The sequence below is a fragment of the Anas acuta genome, chromosome 1 (assembly GCF_963932015.1).
Source record: "Anas acuta chromosome 1, bAnaAcu1.1, whole genome shotgun sequence".
Classification (NCBI taxonomy): Eukaryota; Metazoa; Chordata; class Aves; order Anseriformes; family Anatidae; genus Anas; species Anas acuta.
Window position 1 is genome coordinate 75868682 of NC_088979.1, and position 15122 is coordinate 75883803.

A 15122-nucleotide genomic window follows, 5' to 3' on the forward strand; every position below is an offset into this window, starting at 1 on the left:
AGCCACTCCACAAAACCCTTCACTGTTTTTCTGATATATTGAAAATCAAATATGAAGCTTCACTCCCTAAGAATGCTTTCTTACACATTTTATTTTATTGCCATGAGTAGACCTACTAACTTACATGGGACTGCACTAGGTAGTAAAGTTAAGCATGTGTATAACCGTTTGCAGGTTCAGGGCCTTAAATCCCTGTTCTGGTCCACATGACCTAACATAGCAAGTGATATCTGCAATAAATTCAATTCTTTCTACTTCCATTTCTCCAGTTTCCCATGGGAACAATGTTTCAGTGTTTTTTCAAACTATATGCAAATCTGCTACTCTTTCATTAACCCTTTATAAGTGTTTAAACATGGAAACTTTGTGTGCAGGATATATAATTTCTTTATACTGCTTAATTAATTCTGAGATGGCATAAACCTGCAGAGCACTGAAAAACCTGCAAAACACTGCAAACTGGCTAGTGAGGTAAATTCAACACAGACAGCTTATGTAGGTGGTACGGGAACATTTACTGTAGGATACAGCTCTTGTTTCCAGTGGGAGTGACATACTAGGTTTGTCAGTGAGATCATATGTGCACACAGTTGAAAAACAACAGATAAAGTTTTTAGCTTCAAGGATTCTTCTCACTAACAGCCTGTGAGCTTGGGTTAGCCAGAGCTCACGTTTACCAGACAAAAGGATTTTCAGCAAAGAATGACCAAGTTTCTGAGAAAGGGGGATCAAAGCCTAAGAAGCATATCTGCAAGAGTGGGGAAAAACGTTCAGGGCTCTGGTCAGGGACACAAGCCAATGAAGCCATGGATGACTCAGGACAGACATTCTCTTTGGAAGGGAGGCCTCACAAGAAGCACTGGTGCCCTGATATTAATCCAGTCACATTTGAATGGTTCATCATAAACCTGAACTGGCAGCTCACCTGGTTAAGCATCACTATATTAAGCACCATTTGAACCTGTTCCAGGCACTGATGACATTGTATAAGAAGCCACCAGCTGCACAGGTCTAAAACAAAGTCCATTCAACTTGCTTCACAGAGCAGTCATTGCAGAAGAAGAACCACTTTCCTTGTAGGACCATACTTGTCTGCTTCTTCATGTTCTGACTCCAACAAACTTTATTTTATTGCAAAGAAAGAAGGCACAGGAAGAAATACTATTGAGATAAATTATTTAATACTGGTACAGTCAGAACAAGGCAGAAAACAGTATTATTTTCAGAAATGCCTCATTCAACACTTGAGTAATCCTTAAATGGTCTAAAAAAAAAAAAAAAAACACACAAACAAACAAACAAAAAAAACACACAATAAAACAGACAAGAGTTTCTATACAAAATGAAACATTAGGAGCCATTGAGAGCAGCCCAAAGCTGGGTGAGAGCAGCCAGGATTGGGGTGATCCATTCAAGACATGACAGGTTCCATTTTAGCAACAACTTAAACCTGACTCTGTAAGATCAGAGAAGAGAAAACAAACCTATCTGCAACTATGAAGCTGCATTCTACATTTCTCCTCCACATGCCACATTCTACCAGCCACTCTTAAGACTGAAGAGCCTTTTTGTAATGAATGTAGTCAAAATGAGATCAGCCCTGCAAAAACTTTGTTGTGAATAGCTGAGGTTTTCAATCAAAAACATGTAATGAAAAAAATAGTAAATAAAACAGCACGAATCAGAAATATATAAATAACTCATTTTCCTTTGCTAATTAAGTAGTGTCAAGCTGCTCTTAGAATAGAACACTGAATGTTGTGCTCACAGGTATCACACAAGATTTGTCTGTACTAAATGCAGAACTATGCTACAAATCTTACAGGACCTTTAATAAGTGTGAAATGCAGCTGCTTGCACTTCTGAGCTACACTTATGAGATGTTTGTCATGTCTGAGCTATAAAGCCCACAGTGATTTCTGTTGATACCTCATCACAGAAATGAAGAAAATCATGAAATAAAGAAAAATGATGATAGACCTGAGTGTCTCTGTCCCGTAACTCTGACTGGTGATCTAACTGGTGGGACACTTACTATTTCAGAGTTGCTTGCTTCCTGCGTTTTTTACAGAGACTCCATCCTTATTTCAACTGGCAAACACTCCTCTCAAATTTATATTGTATACATATTTCCAAATAAAAAACTGTTCAATCAGAAAATTCTCTAATAGCAGTGATGGAGGAAGGCATTCATCTGCACTGAATGCTGTAATTTGGCATACCCGAATGGCTCTGAGACAGCTTGTTATGGCTTGCACAACGGTCAAAATTCAAGCCAGTACTTAGAAAAGGAAACTCCGCTATGTCATCATGTCCATACCTCCATTCTTTTCAGATTTGTTTTCTGAAGAGCCTTCAAAGACTTCATACAGTTCATTTGCCAATGGCTTAGTACACAGCTTTACCACTTCCCTTGGAAGACTATTCCACAGAAATGTTACTCATAAAACAAAGAAGAATTTATAATTGGATACAGATCTCTTCCCAAAATTGTCACACACTATATATGAATTTATATATGTTGATCGGCGAAGTTTAAGTGCTTCTGTAATACTCATTCAACATCTCTTGTTACACATGCTAGAATGAAAAACTTTAAAAAAAATCCTCTTCTACATGCCTTTGAAATCCTTCCAGACAGTTGTACTCTTAAAAGCCACCATTTTGAATATGAGGCAGATAAACATTGCACTGGAAAAGCTACACGATACTGACAAGGAAGTTTGTAACATGCCCCTTGACCCTATTGTTTCTGTTTAATAGCTTGCAACTCAATTTTAGAGCAACATATATGGTTAAGAATACCTCCTGAAGCAGAAAGATGTTTCATCTTTATTGTCTGAAATCAGAAGAATGAATTTTCTTAAATTCTACAAGATACACGAATAGTGAGTTTTCAGCACGTCAGTATTTGTAACACCTGTAGAGTCACAAGGAAAACTTATTTGTGCTTGCAAATATCTGTTACAGTGGAATTATACCTGTATTACATTAGGAGAAAAAAGAGAAGATGATTATAAAAGATTATAGTCTTAACATTAAATTCTCTGTTATTCAAGTCACTTGCACCTGGGATCTCTCTTTTTAGAAGCAAAGCCATAAGTCGTTTTGGAGAGATGCCAACTGTCTGGAATCCTTTGTCCGATACTAAGTGTGGGCTTCTAACAAGGCATGACATAAAAGTCAAGACCTTTTCTCTTTTTACAATATCTTAAAAGCCCTTTTCTTCCTATGGTTTCACAGAAACTTCAGGGAAGACAAACGAAGTCAGCACGATGGAGAAAAGGGAAGCTGTGTTTCTGGCACCAAACACTAAACACAGACTACACTGGAAACAGCACATGAGCATGCAACTTCTGCCAATCTGAGTGCATGAGAAAGAAGTGGCTGGCATTAAACGATGAACATAGGAAACAATAGAAAAAACTCCCTCAGGTGCAAAACGTAACTACTGTTGATGCGTTTTAGTAACACAGACAGTGTCTTCATTACTCACTTGCAATCTTTAAAAATTTCTCTTGCCATGGACTAACATATTAAGTCGTGTTCAGAGCCTCAATATCTTGCATCATAATTTTTACTAGAGGTCATAGGAAAGAAATAATGTTGTGGTCCCTTGAACACAGGGCTTTCTGCTCTCAGTAGTTCGTAAATTACTCCTTTCTCCCATAGGAGACTGCAGGCAGACTAATATTGCTACACTGAAAAATCCCACCTGCTGATCATTCACAGAAAGGAAGCCATAGCTGTGTCAGATGTATATCACCAGGAGGAATACTCCAAGTGGATCAGACCACACACTTAGCATGGGCAAGGAAGAAAAGTCTTCAAGAACAGTCTCTCCTGAGGTGGAAGAGTGTTGCCACCTTCCAGTACTGTGCTCGACAGCTACATCTCAGTTCATCCCATTATGAAAAATGGGCAGCAGCTTAAACACAAGACCTAGGAATCAGCTGTAAATGATAACACTGACTTCAATGCTTGGACATATCACAGAAGCTACATTAACCCAGAAGAACTTTGTTTTTTAAAAATCCAAGGTAAATGTAAATCTGATTCAGAGCTTGTACAAAGAGCTCAGTACCTAACTGCTGTCTCCAGCTATTCATAATTCAAGAGCCCAAACTAATACAAGTGCCAGAAGCCTACAGAGGTGCCTAACTTCACATAGAGCTTTTAAGACTATTGAAAGCCTATTTTAATTTAGTCTTGCTTTTCCCTCTGTCTCATCTCCCAGGAGTTTATGACCTCCATGTGGGAGGAAAAAGTCCTTGACTCAGTGCTTTAGGATTTTTTCCTTAACATCTGTATAATGTAAAACATACAAAAATGATCTTAATGAGGCTCACAAGCCATGTTACCCCCTTCCTTTTGTGATAGCTCTCACCAGAAGACCACAAAGCCCAGAGTTTTATGTGATTTTTCCCTCAGTGGCCCAGTTGTTACAGTAGGAAATAAGTTTGTATCAACACAGATATGACACCTCTTGGCCATAGCACCACCTTTCTGGGCAATACTGAACATACACTGGAACCTTCTCTCAGTCAGGGAGAAGTCTTCAGCACACTTCTTGCATTTCCAGGGCAAGATAGTCCGTCATATAAAAGTTAGACCAAACCAAAAGTATGTCTAGCTATGATTAAAAAACAGGGAGCTCTTCACAGCTCTTGGTAGAACATTTGTTAGCAACTACACTTGAAAGAACATCCCAGGCAGATGAAGTCATTCATCATCACTACATAATGCTTTCCCTGAACTCCACAGAAGGGAAGGCATTTCTTCTGGCAGCTCATTAACCTCTGTATTATAGGTCTTGTTCTGAGGTACTGATTAGGAAAGGCACATCAGTGAAAGCCTTAGATCCCACTTCACGCACTTAAAAGTCAAGCACTGCAGAACTTTGCTCATAACACCCATCTTTCTCAATCTAGTCTCTAATCACTTCAGTGGAAAAAAATACTCAGTTCTAGTTCACTAAAAGATACAGGTTGCTTTCTGTTGAATATTAGTACCATACCTGCATATTATCGGACAAGAGATTTTTGTCATGTTTCGTAACATTGGATTTTACTTTGACATCTATCTATATTATATGAAAACATGAGAAACTCCTAACATGGTCCTGATCTAGGAGAATTACTGAACCTTGCTTAGAAGAATGTCATCTTTCAAACAAGTTTTAGCTTTAACTTGTCCAAGCACTTAAAAGAGGATATTTCTCTAGGCAAAATGTTAAAAGCTGTTTTGGAATAGACATATGGTTATACAGTTGCCTACAATTACTGAATATTTTAGTAGTCTGGTTCAATTTAATTTTTGCAAAATATTTTTAGATGCAGAACTTTAAACCTCAGAAATGAGAGTCAGATAGTGATGTTGCCTATGAATACAAAATGTAATATGCTCCCCTCCCAAAGGACAGTAATTAAAAATCATAGTAATGATTGCCATCACTAAATGAATATTTTCTAACAGTTACACATTGGTTGTCTGAGACAACATTCCCTTCCACTGTGCTCCAAATAAGGATTGGATTAAGTCAGAGATCACTGTGGAAGATAACAGCAACGTGTTATGGGATCCCTCTTGCAATGCGAAGGACCTAGTCATGAAACTATATGTATATGGTCTCACCTAGAAAACTGAAAATTCATGGTGGCTGCCTCGCCTCAACACTTAGGTTAAATATTGGTCAGAGAAGTGGTTTTGACAAACAGCCCCCAAGCTGCAGTAGGAAGGAGAGGAGCTTATTCAGCCTCTGCCTGCTATACCTGTTCCTTGAACACATGAATGCAGTAGAAAGCAGTTTCTTTTGCTACCACATATCTCTGCTGCATCCCATTTGCTCCCTACCCCTGCTCCCACCCTCCATTAAAGAAAACTAGTCCATTCACAGACAAGTGAAGACATGGACAGGTTCAAATGGATGCTTGTGATATTGAAGAAATTTTCTGCTAATTAAAATATAGTTAGAGAAAAGGTTCCCATAACAACTCTGTTATAAATCCATCTCTTATAATTGACAATATGTGTGAATTAATTTTAGGAAGGTAAACACTTCAGGTTTTGCCATTGTGCATCTCAGACACAATCACCATTTAGGATTTCAGTTCAGCCAACCTCTTGAAATGACTGACTGAAATGCTGACTCATGAGAATGAGGTTATGGAAAGTATCAAGCAGAAGAAATCAATCTCAGTTCCATTTCCATGTTTATCTTCTTCTATTTTTACATTCTCCTTCTCTTGGATCATCAACTTTAATTTGGAACCTGACTGATCAAATGCTTTGCCTCGTATTCTCATAGTGAGCTTAATGGATATTGGGCTATGGTGTACTACATCGATCGACAGTAATAAACGACTCAGCACATGGGAGATGTACTAATTTTTTGCTCATAGCACATCAATAACACATTTTACACAACTACACAAACACTCCACTGTGCTGTCTAAGGAGAACTTTGTCATGTAACTCTCAGGCATACCTTCTGCTTCGATACAGTGCTTGGGAGAACAATCTTCACTCCAGCACTAACAAGCTTTTTTTTTTTTAAAAAAAAAAGAATTCTCCCACATTTATTTGCAGTAGTTGTGTTCTTGCTTGCTTTACATCTACAGAGAGTATTGTTCTGTTTTTTATTGTATAGATTATATAATGCTCTAATAAGAGGAAAAGGTATGCATTTTGTAAACTAAATAGCAATGGTTTCACATGTGTAAGCAGACCCACTTACTTTTTGGCATGGTTTTATTAGGTTTTTCATTTGTTCACATCATCTCTCTATCTGCTGTTTCTTAATGCCGGTGTTAAAATAGGTTACTTGTCTATAACATTTAAGACCCGTGTGGAAGCTAAAAGTAAAGTAACTATTCGAACATCCCAAGTTCCAAAGCAATGAGACTATAACATAAGAAAGAGTGAAGGGAACATGGCATCATTTCACTCCACTGTCTTGTGCATTGCAGGTATAATACCAGTCTAAGGCTGAGCCTGTTGATCCCTAAGATACAGGAGGCACCCAGGGGTATTCCTCTGCTGATCTACAACCAGCTGGTTAGAGAACAGGAACTGGAGGCCTAAGGTGGAGATAAAAACAACCCCAGCTCCATCTGGCTCCCAAGCATGTACTTCCGGGTTCACTCTTTGCACTCAAGTGAAGACAGGAGCAGGCAACAGTCATCTGCTGGAGTAGCAGGAAGAGCTCAGGTGCTCCTTAGTCCTTCAGCTGAAGCCAGTGTTCTTAAGAGATCTTGTATAGGGCACTCTGGGAATCCAGGTTTTCCCTAAAATATGCTCAGTTTGTGCAGTCTTGGTCAGGTTTTCTTGTTAAATTTTTTCAATTGCTTTCTATTACACTCTCTCCAGCTTGTCTGCATATGTCTTTATCATGTATAAAACTGGAAAAATAATTCAGTCTAGGAACTTATCACAGTGGAACAGGACAAAATAATTAGCTGTCATCCTCTTGTATACAATACCTTCGGTAATGAGTCCCAGAATGACATGTTCATGTTTCAACATTTTGTCACATTGGTGACTTGCATTCATTTTCTAATTTGCAATAGCCCACAGATGCTTATTCTGACTGAACGATTCCCCACTTTCTATCATTGAATTATATTTTCATTCCTGACTGTAGTGACGTGCTTCTTTTGATTCATTTTATCTTGATTTCTGACCAGCTGGCCTGCTGCTCAAACTACTTTTGAATTTAGTTCTAGCTCTCTCAGCCTAGATGATGCACTGGGAACATTACACATGATACCAACTCCATCAATTAAACTTTTCAGTTTCCTAAACCCATTCTGAATAGAAAACATTTTTTCACATCCAGCAATTCTGCACACACCAAAACTTTAAGTTGTCTGTGGTGAATAAAGGATTGTTCAGCTGATGGGTCTACTCAGCTGTAATCTTCCATTTTCTCCTCATGTTTTCTGTGATTTAGTTCTGTGAAAATTCTGTGATTCTGTGATTTAGTTCTCATGTGACATAGACAAAACATTCAAATTCATCTCTTAAGGGGACAGAAACATAAGAACTAAAACCTTCGAGGCACATTAGGTTAACCTCTAAAATTAAGATGTAAGCTAACAACTGTAAGTCATTTCACTGAGTTCATTTTCATTAATCTAAACCAAAACAACTCTGTTGTGCATTCTAGAAGTCTTCAATGGTGCACATTAGAACCAAGATGTGTCTGAAGCACCAGTGTACCAACAAGGTATTGCTAAACAGTTGCTGAGATCAACAGCTAAATTTCAAAACCCAGGTAACATTTGCAATCAAGATGGCACCATGGACTGTCCTATATCAACATGTATTTGGCTTCTCTTTTAAGTGTTTGTTCTGTTTTGTGCCGTGAATATGGTGAGATTCTGGAATGAAGCATATGCAGATTTCATCTACTTCTGTTTTCCAATGTCTGGTTCATTTCTCTATGCCCATCATTGTTGTCTGGTGTGTGGTTGCATGCCCATCTCACTGCAATCTTTACTTCTGTATTGACATTTACATGTCTCTTTCCATGCAGTTAAAAAAAAAAAAAAAACACTATTGGTGTATTGTTGGAATGGTTAGAAATATTGGTGACTGCATATATGAACTTGACAGTGTTTTTTTTCTGCCTATGTCATATATGTTATCCCATATGATATATTTTACTGACAAAATTTAAGGTTTATTTGGTAAACAAATGCAATGCTGGTTGAGTCCAGTGATTTACATCATGTAAAAACAGAACATCTTAAGCAACACATGTGCAATAAAAGCAAACAGATGTTTGCAGTCTAAGCACTGTGCTAATGGTGGTGGTATGGCAACATATCAAAGGCAAAACACAACGTATCCAGAATTGCCCACTGGAGTGTTAAGCACAGCTGCATAACTTTGAATGAACAACCAATAGGATATCCCAAACCACTTTGTGGCATGCTGCCATACTTAAGGTAAGAATTCATAATTAACTGCTAATACCTAAACTCCTCAGCTAAAACGGTGTGGAATTTCTTGTGAACAAGACAAAGATATGAGATGTAGTAAAACCATTGCTTGTTTTACAGCATTAACCTAGCAGCAACACTACTGTTGTTTCATATGTAGTGAAATTAAACGTGCCCCAAAAAATCCACCTCAGGAGGCCTGATCTGAGGTTTTATGGAATTTTCCAGGCTGGGTAACTACAAAAAAAATGTTGGAAACACAGCAGCACATGCATTGCTGGAAGAGCACAGTGGACAAGTCGTGACACTTATGGGCTGACACCCTATTGGCTCTGTAATCCAGTGCATTACAAACAGTGCTGTTCTCAGCCTGTTGGAATGGCTAGAACTATGCATGAGGTGTCAAAAATGTCATTTCGTTCATACCACTGAATGTAAATTTCACTAAAGTCTCAGAAGAAGCTGAAGTTATATATGACTTCATATAATCATATCTAACAAAGGCAACTACTCTTTTGCTGATATTTCCCTAAATCTAACATCCAGAGAACCAATGGCAAAACTGCCATTGAGTGAAACTACCAGAGGGAAAAAAGTGAAAATGAACATCCACCTCTCAGAGGAGTTTTACAAAAAGCTGTTAAAAAGAAAAAAATGTTGATTTGTTCAAGAAAAATGCTACAAATATTGACTGAATTAGCTAAAAGCAAACAGCAGTTTGCTATTTGCTCTGTCCAAAGCATCACATGATAACTTTTTTTTTTTTTACTAAAATTGAGCAGAGAATTTAGCAGCATGTGAATTAGAACAGGTACTAAAATCCCAGATATAGTTATGTTGGGAAACATGCATCTATTTATGTACAGACTTCTGGCCTCAACTATATTCTTAAATATCTTGCTGAACATATAATACACTTAACAAGAAAACATTAATAAAATAGAATCACAAAATATACCAAGTGTTTATGCATTCCCTTATTTGCTACAGCACATGCTAGTTATCTGTTACAGCATCAAAAAAATAGATTTAATATTGTTTTTGATGAAAGAAGCAAGGAAATCTTTTCTAAGAAGCTGGTAAACTCAAATACTAAAATAAGTTGCATATTTTCAATACTTTCCTGTATGAGTCTCAAAGTAGTGTGTATTCCAATACTTTAATTTTGATCAATAGTTTGTAACTTGGATTTAACACAAAACCAAACAAACAACACAAAAAAATTGAATCATAAGCCTACAGAAAGCAGACTATTTTTGAGATAACATAAGACCTGAGAATTTGCAAGTTTAATCTTCAGCCTAGTAGTTTTCTGAATTTTTCAGACTGAATAAATGTACAAGAAGACATGATAAAGCTGCAGTTCCACATCTTTATCACAGATTTTTCATGCTTTATGTTTCTCAGCCAGTTTTAATTAAAATACTTCAATTTTTTCCTTCCCTAAACAATTACATTACACATTAGTGAATAAATATATAGATGCTGCAGATTTCTTTTTATTAATTCAGGGAACAGCTTAATGTCCTCTGATCTGACAAAGTACCACTCCTCAGCTTTACACTGCGCAGCTTTTTGCCTCCTTCATTTGCATGGCTCCCAAGCACACATGCTCACAGGAGCTGCCATGCAAGGCAAGGCTAGAGGTTTCTAGCAGGGAATGCAATGTCTTAGTTTATGTCGTGGTTAAAGACTGTGGTCATCATAACTTTATCCTCCAACTCAGTGGCTCAGCAGAGCCAAGCAGGGCTCCAGGGAATGAGGACAGCAGCTGGACTAGAAAATGCAGTTCAGATTTGGAATGATATTTTTAACTTTAAAATTCCAGAGACATTTACCAATGGCTGGACCAAGAGGGAGACAGCAGTAAAAAGAAAGATACAAAAAATCAAACACCTCTTGTAGACCATGTGATCTCTGGATAGCAACATCAGGCAAACAGACTGGACAGACAGATTAAGATGTCTTCGCTGTACTTCCTTATCATTGGTCTTCAAAGCAAAGATTTAAACTCATGCAGTACAATGAGCATCGCAGAAGAACAGCTCTCACCCGAGACACTTTCTGGATGCCCATCTCCCCCTTGCATTATTCCCAGATTCCTTCCTTAGAGCTCTGCAACTGCGGATGGCAATTTTCAATTAGGCATGTGCTTCAGGGGAAATAAGGAATTTCCCAAGGTCACTTTAGGGCAATGAAATCACACATGCCACATAAAATGCTTACACTACAAAATGATAGCATAATGGAATGGTAAAACCTTTAACAAAACCCTAAAGGGAGCGCACAACTAGTACAGCATGGTCATTTTTTATTTCAAGCTCTCTATTTACACCTTTGAAAGTCAGTGTTTCTTTTTATTTAAAAAGTGATAAGAGGTAACAGGAAAAAAAAACAAAATAACAACCATGATGTGCCCAGCTCCTCTTGCCAATGTGTAGGACCACTCCGTTTCAAATTGCATGCAAATCAGAAATTATATATATATATATGCAGTGATGGTTCCATTTAAGTCTAGAAAGCATACAAACAAATTTTCTGTTTGTAGGATGAACAGGTTACTAAATGTGAAAAACATTTAAACCATTTGTTATGGCCTTTCATTTCTAAACAAAAAAACATGGTAATAAAAGCTAAATACATCAAGCAGACGCTGTTTTAAAAGCGACAAATGAGTGAAACTTCTCATGAATTTAAACCACCAGTAACTCATCAGTAAGAAAGAGAGGCAAAAAATATTTTTGGTCCAAGTAATCAAAGCTTTTGTCATACCCATAAATAATCTGGTGCTTCTCACCTTTGGCATACAAACAAAAATACCAATTCAGTCATGCATTAAACTCCAGATTGTCAAATTCAAATATTTCTTTTTCACTTCAATCTTGTTTCTGTTACACAATTCAAGATGGTACCATAGACATATGCAGACTTGCTGCACCTTTGCCTGGGTTCAGGATGTTCATTTCCAAACTATACAGTCCAATACCTTACTATTGTACACCCTGAACATGGGTCTGCTATTAAAACTGTTATCAAGGAATCACTGATTGAATGAAGAATTAATCGTTAAACTATGTCACAGTGAATGCTAGCTCTTGTTTTAATCAGTGAATACAACACATCACATGGATTGAAGACCAATGAGTAGGGCTGGAGGTTGGTTTGCAGGAGCTCAGGAAACAGAAGAGTCATTCTATAACCCAGCCACAGCTATCAGATTTTGTTGGGATTTGAGACAATACACAAGGTCTACCCTGTGCTTGCTTCATCTACTTTGCAATTCTTTTCTCACTGTAAACAAGGATAGTTTTCCTGGGATATATCTTCCATCCATATATCCTAGTCAGAAAAGAACTTGCTTTTTAGTGCATCCAAGTCAATGAAAACTCATGCAACACCATGGGCACAGCACCAAGCAGAGGCAAAAAACACAGGGTAGACACTGGTGTTAGGCATATCCTGGTGTGTTACACATGCTGTGGGAGGCAGAGGAAGGAACAAGGCACATGTTGTGGCCTGAGGGGATGAGACCCCACAGTGCCTCTTGTCTTCCTGGAAGAGCCAGGGTCAGAAAGCTCACCTAGGGGCAGTCTGCAGCCTAGATGGCTGCTTAGATCTTAGGGTAGAGTAAGCTCATGGAGCCCAAAAGATACTGTGTACGCTTTGAACCAGGGTTCTGTCTCACTTTGCATGGTGAAGCCAAAAGACCATTAACAATTGTGGAATGGCTAGACACTAAACTGACAGGGGCAATGTAATTTACTGGATAGACTACAAGAAAGCTGATTTAATAGTATGTTGGTCCACTGTCTTCTTCTGTCCTTTAAGTTCATACTTTAATTACTAACACCCCTGCTAAAATCTTTCCTTTGTGCTCCCACTCAATTCACAATAATAATAGCTATATGCAAAGTGGACTGGAAACTACCATGATGAGAAGTTAAACAAGTTAAATTTACAGTTCTAGTCCACCAGTCCTACACTGTTTGCTGTGGTGTTTTCCATCAAGACCAAAGCTGTTTCATAGCAATGAACCCATTAGCTGTAGTACTGAAGCAGCATTTAGGAACATGTTACTTACCTTCTCTGCAATGTTGAAGCTGTCATAAAATTCCCTTCTGGACTGTTATGGCTATTATTATGTCATTGCCATTAATGTTTAGCTAAACATAGTCAGGAGTTTGGAAATGTCTTACATATAAATGAATGAGGATCAATATCAACACAAGTGAATTTTAATCCTGACAGTTAGTCTCAATTTTAATCAGGTAATATCATATTACTAACTCCAAGCAGGCATTCATTCATAAAAATTTGAAATATTTAGAAAACGGTTTTTACACAATCTTCATCGAAAGCTTCTCAGCCTGTAGTCATGGGACTGCACTTGACTTTCCCACTTTGTTTCCCAGCAAAAACGTGTCTGTAACTCCCATAACTAGTGCATTCATGTGCACATGCCCACATAAATATGATTAACAATGAAAACTAGTGTAAGGCAATCTTATGTCTACCAATTGCAAAGGTCAGAAAAGCAGTGATTCTGAAAATAAATGCCACCTGTTTCTGAATAGGTTTTTGCAGTTTTTCTTAGAAGGCACTTCTCAGAAAGCTCAAAGTATAATTTCATTCCTATCTTTTATACCATAACTGCATAAAACTTGAAGAAACTTTCACAATTTACATGCTGATGCTTAACAGCAACTGTCCTGAAGGACAGCACAACAGTTTTCTTCCAGCTAGAAAGCTGCTGGAAGTAAGATTTCAACTTGAATTTTCATTATGTCCTGGCCAAAATCTACAAGGAACAGATTGTTGTCTCTATCTCTGTCAGTATTTTACACAGAGGCTGTTGTAAAGGTTATCAGAATATGTAAATATTTCCTAAGCAACACAAAAGCTTGTTTTGAACCTGGGGTAATCCCTGTTGTAGAAGAACAAGTTTTGCTTACACTTCTTAAACAGTACCTGCAGCTTATTTTTTAACTCACTGAAAAATCTTTATTGCTGCAGGAACTCCCTGTTTTCCCGCAAATGCATTCCAGCTATGCTGACTGAGCTGCATTCATACACAATGAAATAAAGTACACCAAAATCCTGGGAATGCTGAAGAGAGCGCCTTGTACAAAGTGCACATTTTAACTTACAAAATCAAGGACCTCTTCTCCAGACAGGATAGGATCTTAAAGTTCTGCATTTGCAGAGATTCGAGGAGTTAAGCAAAGCATCTCAGCCCTATTTCCAGTCCCAGCTAACGTCTGTGTTCCATCAGAGATAAGAAAGTTTGATAATCTCCCGAGCAAAAAGAAGGTGTATGAGAATTAGAAGCACATGGAACAGCCAGAAAAACTAAAGTAATTGTTGCTGCACACAAGAAGCGCACTTTTGCTTCCCAACCCCTATTAAACCGCAAGCCATTTTAGGAGGGAACAGCAGCTGTAGGACAAGCAGCACCCCACACTTCACCCCGCCACCCTCCAGCCGCAAGGCTGCGCGTCACCATACCTGCTTCTCCATTTTTAACCCCCAGGCAGTTTTCTCCCCGGCCTGAAGTTGAAGAAAACGGGGATAGTCCTTCCCAGCCGGGCGCTGGGTTGCCCTGCTGCTGTTTGTGCTGCTGCTGCTGCTGCTGCTGCTGCTGCTTGCGCTGCTGCTGCTTGTGCTGCTGCTGCGCGGTTCCACGCCTTGCCCTGTCCAGCCCCGCACCGCCGCTCGCCCCTGCCCCAGCTCCAGCCCCAGCTCCGCGTTGTCGGGCAGGTTTCCTTATATAGGTGAACGCTAATTGCATTCCTGGTGAAAGAGGCTAACCGGGAGCGAGCTTAACTTGGTTAACTCCACAGATACCAAATGGGGCTGCCTGCCCGCCTGAAGTTTGCTGGTGTAGCTCTGAAGTGGCTTCAGAGGGGAGAAGAGTTTCATTGCAACACCGTTTAAAACCTCTCAAGCTATTCCATTTTTCACAGCTCTACTAATACTGAGTGCTATGTTAGTATTGCATAAAACACTTGATATTTTTACAAAATGCTCTCCCTTAACCTATATTTTACTTCTAGAAAAGCACACGAGGTGACAAAAGCATGAGCACGCGCACTCTGTTAGCACCAAAATAATTCTGATCCTATCAGAGTTTTCACAGAAAGACTGCCATATATCAAATGGTATGTGAAAAAGTTAGGA

At 38.6% G+C, this 15122-nt stretch overlaps 1 protein-coding gene across 1 annotated transcript in view; it reads right to left on the bottom strand.

Annotated features, from left to right (window-relative positions):
• Nucleotides 1–14699, bottom strand: part of MID1 (midline 1) — a 239424-nt gene extending 224725 nt beyond the window's left edge. Inside the window, exon 1 of the mRNA XM_068682801.1 lies at nucleotides 14451–14699. The gene's annotated coding sequence lies outside the window, so the exon portion shown is untranslated. The remainder of the gene's footprint in view (nucleotides 1–14450) is intronic.
• Between the last annotated feature and the right edge of the window lie 423 nt (nucleotides 14700–15122).